This window comes from Anabrus simplex, chromosome 1, assembly GCF_040414725.1.
Source record: "Anabrus simplex isolate iqAnaSimp1 chromosome 1, ASM4041472v1, whole genome shotgun sequence".
Lineage (NCBI taxonomy): Eukaryota > Metazoa > Arthropoda > Insecta > Orthoptera > Tettigoniidae > Anabrus > Anabrus simplex.
The window spans coordinates 1,315,591,721-1,315,604,777 of NC_090265.1; the positions used below are offsets into that span (position 1 = coordinate 1,315,591,721).

The 13,057-nt window shown below is 38.9% G+C and overlaps 1 protein-coding gene across 5 annotated transcripts in view; it reads right to left on the reverse strand.

The window, feature by feature from the left end:
* The window catches only part of LOC136858293 (putative peptidyl-tRNA hydrolase PTRHD1), a 151,709-nt gene that overhangs the window by 130,269 nt on the left and 8,383 nt on the right, over positions 1-13,057 (reverse strand). The window lies entirely within an intron of this gene.

The following is a 13,057-nucleotide window of genomic DNA, read 5'->3' on the forward strand; positions in this document are numbered from 1 at the left end:
ATAGAAATCTGTACAGTACCTGTGTCATATTATGATTACCGGGACATGAAATACTGAACTTGAAGTACTGTGTTTAAAGTACTAAACGACGGTTGTAATAAATTACCTTCAGCGTTGTATTTATTAAGAAAGTAATTTCCGATATCTACTGCGTTTCTAAAAGATTACCCCAGTATGTTGACAAACACTGAATGCCTCTTGAGTTGAGTGCATTAAATTATGTATGGTAACTGTTGTTATCCATTCATATGGTACTTCTTTGGGTTCTAAGGCAAAAATATTCTGCACATTTGCAACAAGAGTGATGTTCTTAGCTACTCTTAACTAGTTTATTGATAACCCATGCAACTATATAGTACAAAGTGGTGGTGGTGGTGATTATTGTTTTAAGGGGAACTACAACTGGACAACCATCCTCTATAAACACTAATCAGAAGAAAACAAATGGAAGGGGACCAACACTTCGAATAATGAAGGTATCGGCAAAAGAAAGATGAAGGCCACAAAGTGCGTGGAAATGAAAAACTTCCTAGGCCTCGAATGCGCTAATGCCGTCGCGGTCGGAAAAGAACAAGTGTTGACCAGGGGAGGTCGGATGGGCTAGAATAGTGAAAGCCATGTCAAGACTCAGCTAAGGGCCTCGTAGTCACAACCCAAAATAGATTTCCCCCCGTGGGTGGGGCAATAGAACAACACCCACGGTCTCCCCTGCCTGTCATAAGAGGCGACTGAAAGGGGCGTCAGGCGCTCCTAACTAGGGAGCGTGGGTTGTCGAGCACGGGGCTCTTAGCCGAGTCCTAATATTCATGCAAATAATAATAATAATAATAATAATAATAATAATAATAATAATAATAATAATAATAATAATAATAATAATAATGGTTAAGAAAATTAAAGCCATTGGTAGACACGATTCCATCAGAAATAGAAATTCAGTCGCTATTAAGTTGAGTTAACTTAGGTTAGGCTATTTTAGGGATTAGGTAGGTAAGGGTTATTCTGCCCGAAGGCAGGTCTGAACCTCCGCAGAGGTGCTCCTGAGCCGGAGTTTACATGCGGTAGGGTGGCCAGTTCCTTTCCGCTCCTCCATTCTTAGGGATTACATTAGGATATAAATTACAGTAGTTGGTTAGTGCGAGTGAAGCGAGTGTTGTGATCTTTAAGTATTTGTCCAGCCATATAATGTACTCTATAGATCATTTAAGATGAATGATTAGCTGTAAATAATAACTACAGTACAGTATAAGACTGCTATATCTATATATATAAAGTAACTTGTCCTGACTGACTGACTGACTGACTGACTGATTCATCATCGCCGAGCCAAAACTACTGGACATAAAGAAATGAAATTTTGGGGATATATTCATATTAAGATGTAGGTGCTCGCTAAGAGAGGATTTTTTGATATTCCGTCGCTAAGGGGGTGAAAAGGGGGGTGAAATTTTAAAAAGAGTGTATCTATATCTCAAAACTTTAAAAGTTTACAGATGTAAAAATTGGTATTTAAAATCTTCTTTTAAAATAAGGATACACGTATTTTTTTGTTTTCTGAAAATCCCAATAGGAGGGGTGAAAAAGGGTGAAAATGGGGAAAAATGGGTTGAATGCCTTCAATCAGGATACCGGTACTTATATCTCAGAAACTGAAGATATTACAGACCTGAAAATTGGTACTTTTGATCTCTTTTAAAAATAAAGAAACACGTATTTTTTTTTGTTTTCGGAAAATCCAATTAATGGGAGGGTGAAAAGGGGGTGAATTTTTAAAATGAGTGAATCTCTATCTCCAAACTTTTAAAGTTTGCAGATGTAAAACTGGTATTTAGAATCTTCATTAAAAATAAAGAAACACGTATTTTTTTGTTTTCGGAAAATCGCAATAGGAGGAATGAAAAGGGGTGGAAAAAGGGTTGAATGCCTTTAATGAGGCTACTTATATCTCAGAAGCTGAAGATATTACAGACCTGAAAATCGGTGTTTGGGATCTCCTTTAAAAATAAAGAAACAAGTATTTTTTCCTGGAAAATCCAATTAAGGGAGGGGGTGAAAGGGGGGTAATATTTTAAAATGAGTTTATCTATATCTCAAAACTTTTAAAGGTTGTAGATGTGAAAATTGGTATTTAGAATCTCCTTTAAAAATAAAGAAACACGTATATTTTGTTTTCGGAAAATCCAATTAATGGCGGTTAAACAGGAGTGACAAATTGGGGTGAATTTTTGAAAGACTATATCTACAGAATATCATGGAAACGTAAAATGTTACAGACGTAAAAAGTGGGTGTTTGGAATCTCCTGTAAATGTAAAGAAACATAGGTGATTTGTTTTTGGAAACTCCACTTAAGGGGAACTCAAAAGGGGTGAAATTTTGAAATGAGAATTTTTACAGTATATCCAGTATATACAGTATATCTCTATTAAACATAAAGAAACATGTATTTTTAGTTTTCGGAAATATCACCTGGGTGGTGGTGGTGGTGGGGGGGGGGGGTAAATGTGACTGAAAATGGTGTTGAATTCTTTTAATTAGGCTACTGATATATCAAAAATGAATATTTTACACACGTGAAATTTGATATTTTCAATCTGCTTTAAAAGTAAAAGTACACGTATTCTCTTAAAATCCAATGAAGCGGGGGGGGGGGGAGAAGAATTGAAAAATTAATTGGCTTAATTGTATGAGAATACATACATCTAATAAAAACTAAAGTTATTACAGATGTGAAAATTCGTATTTGGATCTCCTTTAAAAACAAAGAAAAACGCGTTTTGGGCGGGAAACCATCTTGGAGGGCGGGAGTGTTAAGGAGTTGAATTCCTTTCATGAGGACACATAAATCAAAAACTGAAGAAGTTAGAGTCGTGATAATTGGTATTTAGAAGATCCTTTACTATTAAAGAAACAAGTATTTTTTTCGGGAAAGTTCACTTGGGGGGGGGGGGGGTAGTGTGAAATGAAGTGAAAAAAAGTAAATTACTTTTATGGGGATAGTTATATCTCAAAACTGAAGGTAATAGACGTGAACATTGGTGTTTGGAATCTTCCTTAAACATAAAGAAACAAGCCTTCTTTTAATTTTTTTGCGGGTTGCTGGGGGTGGCGGTAAATAAACTTAACAGCGGTGGGGTGTAGAAGGAGGTGAGACCAATTGATTTTACTGTTATTAATGTACTTATAAGGATCCTCCGTTGCTCAGGCGGCACCGCGCCGGCCTATCAAAGCTGGGGTCCGTGGTTCAAATCCCGGTCACTCCATGTGACATTCGTGCTGGACAAAACGGAGGCGGGACAGGTTTTTCTCCGGATACTCCGGTTTTCCCTGTCATCAGCCATTCCAGCAACACATAATAATAATAATAATAATAATAATAATAATAATAATAATAATGTTCCTGACCGTCGTCAAATGTGCGGACCGCGCTGGCAACGGCTCCTGGACGGGTAATGACTAAGAATGCAGTCCGGCCGCGGGTTCAGTGCCGCCAAAGCACCCAATATGACACCACGCCGGATCTCCTGAAGGATTTTATCCATATTAAAAATGATTATAGGAAAGGATGGCAAAGATTTACGGACCCAACTGACCGGGAGGAATACCTGAGCCTAGCCCGGGATGTACGAAATCGATTGCTGGAAAGGAAGATTGAAAAATGTGAGGAAACGTGCCGTAAAATAATAGAAAACCAGTCAGATCGGGAATTTTGGTGGATTCTCGCAGAAAACGAGTCAGATCGCGAATTTCGGCGGATTATATATATAAAACAATAAGCATTCAATTATAAATTTCGGTATAATACCGTAGCGAAGCACGGGTATCTTGCTAGTATATATATAAAATAAGAGTTTTGTCTGTACTTTGCTCAGAATTTGAAAAGAATGGTATTTCTGTATCGGTCATGACCACAGTAACAAGAAAATGCATTTTTTACTTTTCCGTAATTTCTGTCTGTCTGTCTGTCTGTCTGTCTGTATGTATGTATGTATGTATGTATGTATGTATGTATGTACACGCATCACGAGAAAACGGCTGAAGAGAATTTTATGAAAATCGGAATGTAAAGTCGGGTGATGAACCGCTACAATCTAGGCTATAAATTATTTTAATCACGCTGATTGAAATGGTAGTTTAGGGGAAGGCCTGAAATTTAATTCTCAAATATTTATGTTATTATTGGTCGTGTCTTAATGAAAATCGCTAGACAAAGATGGGAAATAAGTCGCTACAATATAGGCTATACACGCTGAAAAAAATGGTAGTTTAGGGGAAGGCCTAAAATTTAATTGTCAAATATTTATTTTATTAGTGGTCGTATCTTCACGAAAATTGGTATGCAAAGTCGGGGAATGGGTCGCTCTAATCTAGACTATCAATAATGTTATTCGCACTGAGTGAAATGGTAGTTTAGGGGAAGGCGTGAAATGTAATCTATATATAAAATAAGTGTTTTGCCTGTGCATTGCTCAGGATTTGAAATGAATGATATTTCTGTATCTGTCATGTCGACAGTAACAAGGAAATGCATTTTTTACTTTTCCGTAATTTCTGTCTGTCTGTCAGTCTGTTTGTCTGTGTGTACTCGCATCAATAGAAAACCACTGAGGAGAATTTAATGAAAATCGGTATGTGATGTCGGGTGATAAACCACTGCAATCTAGGCTACAAATTATTTTCTTCACGTTGAGTGAAATGGTTATTTAGGGGAAGGCCTGAAATGTAATTCTCAAATAAGTTATTTATGTTATTAGTGGTCGTATCGATAAATACTACATAACTAACATAACTTTAGTTATGTCGTAAGTTAGTAGTAGTTATGTAAGAAGTTATTAAATTTCCGATCACTTATGTCTTTTACATTGTTACCGTACCGCATATAATCAGAAATATTCATGAATTTGGATTTTTGTTACTAAGTCCATATCAGCGCCGAGTCACGAGAAAAATGGGTAAACAGAATTTAGTGAAAATCGGTATGTAAAGTCTGAGAATAAGGAACTACAGTCTACGATATCAATAATTTTGTAAGACACCCTAATATCACAGAGTCGAAAGAAAACTAATGTGAAGGCCTGCAATACAGAAAGCACATAAATTTTATCAACAATAACATTACATTGACCATTGTTTGTTGTGATGTGCTTTTTGTCTTCTGTTTTCTCTCATCCCCGACAGATAGGATTACTGCAGCGTACCGAGGTTTTCTTAATTTGCTTGACGTCGCACCGACACAGGTAGGTCTTATGGCGACGATGGGATAGGAAATGAATAGTGGTGTGAAGGAAGCGGCCTTGGCTTTAAGGTACAGTCTGGTGTGACTGGTGTGAAAATGGGAAACCACGGAATACCATCTTCAGGGTTGCCGGCAGTGGGGTTCGAATCCACTATCTCCCGGATGCAAGATCACAGCTGCGCGCCGCTAACCACACGGGCAACTCGCCTGGTCGTACCGACTGTAACAGCCTGCCTGTATATTGGCGGGAAGTAGCTGGGGAGTAAGATAACTTTCTTCTTTAGCATGCCATTCCTCTGGTTCATACATTTTCTGATATATCTGGTACGTAACACACTGGTTCATCATAGTATTCGAGCTATTCAATCCCTACTCTGAGGCACCGATTGGAATGAGTAGTGTGCATATTTAACGGAATAATGACAGAGGAGTGTTCACGGCAGTCTGCGACCTGGTTATTCCAGCTCTGGAACTTTGGAATCTTAAGCAGACCCTACACGGTCAATAAAACTGTCAGTACCGAAAAATACTGACAGTAATACTGATCGCGTGTGGACTGGAATGATGGAATGAAGGCCAGTACTGAAGCAGATCCGGATTTCCTGATCTGCGAGCGTCAGTACTGTAGAGTGGTGGGGATACTGACAGTTATACTGACCGTGTGAGTGCGCTTGTCATTATTTCTGTCAGTATCAACGGAGCAGCGGTGGACGACAAATGCGTTTCTCAGCAAGGCCAAGTAGAGGTGCTTGTGGAACCGTCAAGTAGGCCTATTGCAAAAGTTTATCGAGCTATATGAAACGCTGTCAGAATAAACGTAACACAATACTTTACATGTTTCCACAACTGCTGTACTGATGGAAACTGGTGACATTATAAGGAAAACTTTAAATCTTCAACATTTATACCAGTTGCAAGATACCTCACTGTCACCGCTGATCTCTCTGCCACCGATAAACAGCACCGCATGTTTGTATTTTACCTTATTACAAAACTCTCTTCCATTCGTAGTAATTTCGCAAAAGTACCCTCACGCATTCGGAGATAGTTCTGATAATCTTCTGCTTCGGTATATTGTGTTTCCCTCAACACTTCATATGAGAATACTCTTCTCTTTTCCTAAGCCAATCTTTAATCCATAGTTTACGTTTAAACTGCGTTTCGTGCAGTACTAATATGATAGCTACAAAATGCCCGTCTTTTACGATCCATTTTGATAGAATACCACAATTGCCTGTTATAAATCTCATTCCGTAGTGACGGTTATTGACTTTATTTGTAAAGTGAGAATACCGCAATGGTAAGCTAGTGCACTGGTACTGACCAAAATATTGACAGTAATAATGATCGTGTAAGGTCGCTACAATATCGTTGCGTACTGTCAGTATTATTGACTCAGTATTACTGATCAATATTACTGACCGTGTAGGGTCTGCTTTAGATCGGCACCGTAGTACTGTTCGTTGAAAGTGAGAAAGTGTGCGGTTTTTCATTTGATCGAGTATTTTATATGATAACAATGCTTTCAATCGCTACATTCCTACTGACGTTTTTTGTAATGACCTATGTTGAATTCAGTTAGGAAAATCACCAAGTCAGTCTTTCTGAGAATCCCGTAGCGAAGCACGGGTACATCAGCTAGTTATCAATAAAATTGTTGTAATGATGGCCAGCTGGACATAAATTGTTGGTTTGAAGTGATAGGCTTATTCTTTGTTGTGATTATAATTGGTAAATGAACAGGAACAAGCATTTCAAATATCTGTGAAACATTTCTACGTTGCATGTAGTGTTAGAAAGATAGATACTGTCTGTAGTTTACATGAAAAGGAATGGAATGAAATGGCGTTTGGCTTTTAGTGCCGGGAGCGTCTGAGGACAAGTTCGGCTCACCAGGTGCAGATCTTTTGATCTGACTCCCGTAGGCGACCTGCGCGTCGTAATGAGGATGAAATGAAGATGAAGACGACACATATGCCCAGCCCCCGTGCCAGCGAAATTGACCAATTATGGTTAAAATTCCTGAACCTGCCGGGAATCGAGCCTGGGACCCCTGTGACCAAAGGCTAGCACACTAACCATTTAGCCATGGAGCCGGACACATGAAAAGGAAATTATCATAAACATCAATACTAATATTACACACTTCCTGTTACTTTTCTTGCTTGTTTTGAAAGACAGTTCTCTTTCTTTGGGAGGTTTCCTATTATATGTCAAAGACTTAGGTGGATTAGGGACGTTGAAAAATGCTGGGATGGAATTCCACTTGAGTAGATTCCGTCCATCTGCCCTCTTTAGTTCAAATTGCGATACTTCAAAATGATGCTAGAAGAAAATACATAAGACCTATAAATATAGAACATCGTTCATATAAACATACTATTATTCAGGAATAATACGAATGTATAACTTCACTAACCTAGCACAAGAAGAATTATCTGTAGGTTTCCATTTGTCACGCCTACAGTTTTGTACCCACTGAGCTCTCTTTTGCTTATCTCTCGGGAAGCGAAACAGTAATTCCGTCAGTTGTCTTATTTTGACAATTTGGTGCGGCGCAGTATCCCGTTTTCTTTCAAAATACAAGTAATAACTCGCATCATTACATCGGGCACGCCCACATTACGATATTTCAGACCCAATATGGCCGCCACCGCAAAGGATTGTGGTAGCGTGACGAGACCTCCCTAGACCACCGCCGTCTCGAACCTCTTATACTGCCTGCTCTATGCCACTAGTTTAACACAGGAAGGCGCGACTACCAATATTTCTCCAAGTCGCCGTAAGAGTGCAACAGTAGACGCACAATATTCGCTGTCAGTGTGGGTGTAGCTGTGTTATTGGTGCATGAATGTGTGTGAAAACCTGAGTTATTTCGTACAATGAGTAAACGTATGTGGTCACTTCCGTTCGTACAAGATATATTTTGTATAGAACTGTGAAATGAATTAATCATGCTATGCTTGTAGATATTTAAAAAGTGATTTTAAGGTGTTGGTACTTGTTTCTTTCCGTTTGTGCAAGGTTTATTTTCCGTAGAAATGAAACTTGAGATTCTTTCCCCGAAATATTCAACTGCTGTGTACTATTTTGCCAATCTCGGCAAGGTGGTTCGCAGCCAGAAAAGATACGACTCCATGAAATACCGTCTAGAAGGGAATTAAGAGAAAAGCGTCTGTCGGCTTTATCTAGGCAAGGACCTAATAAAGGAAGTAATTGGATATCCTCAGATTACTCTCGCATCTGTGCCTTTACACCTTATTACAGAAGGTGATGGAGCCTCCGCGGCTCAGGCGGCAGCGCGCCGGCCTCTCACCGCTGGGTTCTGTGGTTCAAATCCCGGTCACTCAATGCGAGATTTGTGCTGGACAAAGCGGAGGCGGGATAGATTTTTCTCCGGATACTCCGGTTTTCCCTGTCATATTTCATTCCAGCAACACTCTACAATATCATTTCATTTCATCTGGCATTCATTAATCATTGCTCCGGAGGAGTGCGACAGGCTTCGGCAGCCGGCACAAATCCTATCTCCGCTGCTAGACGGGGGCTTGATTCATTCCATTCCTGACCCGGTCGAATGACTGGAAACAGGCTGCGGATTTTTTTTTTTTTTCAGAAGGTGACTAAAGCCGTGAAGGATAGAGGATTCCTTGTGATAAGAACTGTAACGGACAATCACAAAACAAACGTCTTCATGTTTAGACATTTTGGACAACTTCAGATATTCAGATGATATTCCAATCAAACTAGAAACAGGAAATCAAATCCTAATTTGCGGGTACTAGGTTCGTGCTGTTGTGTCAGCAACATCTCACTGCCGAGAGCTTCGACACCGGTAAATGGAACTGATTATGCATCAGGACAGAGGAGTTCGATACCAAAACCTTGTTTTGTTGCTCTGGTGAAACATCTGCAGGAGTTCGTTTAAGCTGCTGTGCCGTATTGTCGAAGTTCTTCAAACGTACGAGCGTAATACGAAGAATTGCGACGTCTTCCCTTTCAGAATACCGGGCGAGTTGGCCGTGCGGTTAGGAGTCCGCAGCTGTGAACTTATCTACGGGAGATGGCGGGTTCGAACCCCCACTTTCGGCAGCCCTGAAGATGGTTTTCCGTGGTTTCCCATTTTCACACGCCGTCTCCTTCCCATTCCTAGGCCTCTGCTATCCCATCGTCGCCATAAAACCTATCTGTGTTGGTGCGGTGTAAAACAAATAGCAACAAAAAATCCTTTCAGGGTGTGTTTTGTTACAGTGTGAGGTCAAAGAACATCAGCAAACTGTTAGTGATGTTATACTAATCAAGTTCGTAAGACCTCTATTATTTGATATTGCGTTGACAAGAACACAAAAAGTACGGTACCACTCCAAGCCTTCGTCCGGGAAAATCCTTGTGCATGAAGAGGCCAACTGCGACTTCATACAGGTAATATTGAATATTACTGATGTAATTTACGAGCTTAAGTGAACATATGACCATACTCCATAGTGTTTTGTAGGCTATCGTCATTAGAATAAATTTAGAACATTGTGCGTCTATGCCTGCCATCTAGCGGAGAAATTTTGTCGCAGCGTAGTCGCAAAATGGCTCGCATAGAGCAGGCAGTATAGGAGGATCGAGACGGCTGTGCCCTAGACACACCTTGGATCGCGATACGTGCCGGTGGTGCCATCTCTCGGACTTTGCACGGACTTTTCAAACCACCTTCGAATAGGGGCTCTAAATGAAATGAGAGTTGAAAATGGGGATATAGCAAATCTGTATTTTCTACCAATTAAAAAAATTAAACTTAATTTGATTATCCTCTTTCAGTTTCAAGAAAATCGCACAGAATTTTTATCCGATAGCGATAAAATTAAAAGTGCAACAAAGGAGATATTGCAGTTGCCAACGGATACTCCAGATGGAATGCTGTACACCAAAAAGAAATACAAAGGACTCGCTCTTTTTAAAACCTCATGGGAAGTCTACCTACAACGCATTAATGCCTGCAACATTTTGCTTAAGGCTAAAAATCCACACGGTGTTGCTTCAAGGGATTCTCACACGGAGTTAGGAATGTATACAATATCTCAAATTAACAAACGCTGATACTCAGAAAATAACCACCAAGAATGGCCTGTATGATACAAAGAAGATCCGTCAAGAGCTACGAGAATGTGAATTCACCTCCTGGTGTTCACTATCATAAAAAAGACTCAGAGTACAACTTTACAAAGAGTACACACCAGCAAACACTTGGGTGCGAGATCATACCGGACTGTCTTGTAAAGAGTGGAGAGAGGCTATAAAGATGACTGCTAATGTTATCGAGGTGCGCTTGGTGCCAGGCAGATCCCTGGACAACAACCTGTCAGCACTGCCACGGAGAGAAAGAAACTCTTGGTCATATCCTGGGATTCTGCACACGCGGGGAGGTCCTAAGAAACATGCGGCACCACCAGATCAGATCTTTCATTGCCGAAGAACTGAGAAAGAAGGGATTCAATGTATATGAGGAGGTACATGGACTGTCCATAAATGATAATTCACAGAGAATTGACATCATAGCCTTTAAAGACAACAGTTTTCAAGGATTCATCTTAGATCCAACTGTCAGGTTTGAGCACCACAGCAGTCAGCCAGAGGAGATTAATCTAGAAAAGATTAAAAAATACAAACCCACTATCCCTTACTACAAATTTAAATACCACCTTCAGGAAATTGAAATAGTAGGGATAATGGTCGGAGCTCGTGGTACCGTACCTCATCATTCTGTCGCTACGTGGAAGAGCTTCCAACTTTCAATGAAGCTTGTCCCCGAAATTGTGACTCTCGTTCTCTGAGGCTCCATCAATATCCTGAGACTCCACCTCTACAGCACTGAAATGTTGCACTAAATAAACTGTTTCTTTATAATTCAGAGTTTTCTTCAATTAATAGAACTGTACAAAAATGTTGATATGTTTTACCTTGTACTTAGTGGCAGCCTGTAAATACAGGAGGTTGTTCCTAAATAAATGGAAATGTATATGACATGTTTTCAAAATTAAGCTCTCTCATGTAAATTATTCATATGGCCCTGAACTGATATCTCCATATCTTCTCAAGGAATGTCGTTAAATTCTAACAGAAGCACATTTTAATTTATTCAGTTTGTCCCTAGCCCAAAGTAGTATTTTATATAAAATGGAAGTATAGTTTTGTAATCCCAATGTTTATAAATGGGTATAAAACAGACTGAAAACAATATAGACCTCTCATGTCTCAAATACCAAAACTATTTGAAGATATAATAATTCATAAAATAACACCTTCTTTCAAGCAAATTGTTACAGAAGAGCAACAGGTGTTCCTGGACGCTCAACCTGTACTAAGCTCAAGCTGTATTATCAATATGTTGTCAGTGCTGTGGAGTCACGAGCAGGTTGACTGCTTATATACAGATATTTCCAAACCTTTCAATACAGATGACCTTAAGCTTTTACTAAATAAAATTTCTGCATATGGTATACATGAACCTCTTTTGTACAATTTGCTTTATGTTGCACCGATTTAGACAGGCCTTATGGTGATGACTGGATAAGAAAGGGCTGAAAGAAGTTTCTGTGGCCTTAAAATACATTTTCCTGGTGTGAAAATGAGAAACAGAAACCAGAGAAAACTATTTTCAGGACTGCCGACAGTGGGGTTCAAACCCACTATCTCCAGAATTCACGCTGACAGCTATGTAACCCAAACCGTGCAGCCACTTGCCCTGTCATAAGCCTCTTCTTTACTCAGTTTTGATCATATCTCCAAAGTCATACACATAAAAGTTAAGATACATAATGACCTTTCCAGCCCTTAAAATGTTGCAAGTAGTTAAGATACACAATGACCTTTCCAGCCCTTAAAATGTTGCAAGTAGTGTTACACAAGGTGCTCACCTTGCTCCATGGATATCTCTGCAGTATAATAATGATTTTAAGGACATTTTTGCAAATTCTTAATTTCTAATGTTTGCAGATGCTGCAAAATTATTTACAAGAATTAATACACCTAGTGAATGTTTTAGATTACAAGATGATTTATATCAAATTGAGGTTTATTGTTCTAAGAATGGTTTCAAGCTCAATCAGGAAAAACAGGTTAATGTTGTTGTTTTTTTTCTAAAAGGAAATATAATATTTTCTTCAACTATAAATTAAATTCCAAAATTCCTGTAAATATTGTAGACAGATAAATGACTAGAGTTTACTAATCATAAGTACCTTGAACTTCAATGATCACACTGAACTATTATGTAAAAAAAAGTCCTTGCAAAGAAACGGCTGCATAACAAGATATTCCCGAGATTTTTCCAATTTGCCAATTTGCTCAACTACAGTATAAACACCTGTAGGCCTATGTAAGAATGGTTCATTCACTGCTAGAATATTTTACTCAGAAATGAAACCACAACTGTACTGGTTCCATTTATCTAGGATTCATTCTGTCCAATGTAAGGTTTTGCATATTTATTCTTATAGAATTGGTACCCCATATGACTACATAGAATATATAAAATTGGAAAAATCTCTGAAATTACATCTTCAAGAAAGACATGAAAACCTTGATATTAATTTCATTTATCAACTGTGTAAATCTAATCCAAAGTAAAATGTTCTGAATTACTGCAGAAGGTGAACATTTATGTTCCTTCAAGATGCAGGAGATTTAATCAGTCGTTTGAAACAAATTGGCATACAACCAACATGCCCTCCATAGTCTAATACAGAGAAATGATAACCAGTGAGAATATGTTAGATACCAGTATTGATATTTTTGACTTTGCACACTCTGCTTATGAATAATGCCAGAAAATT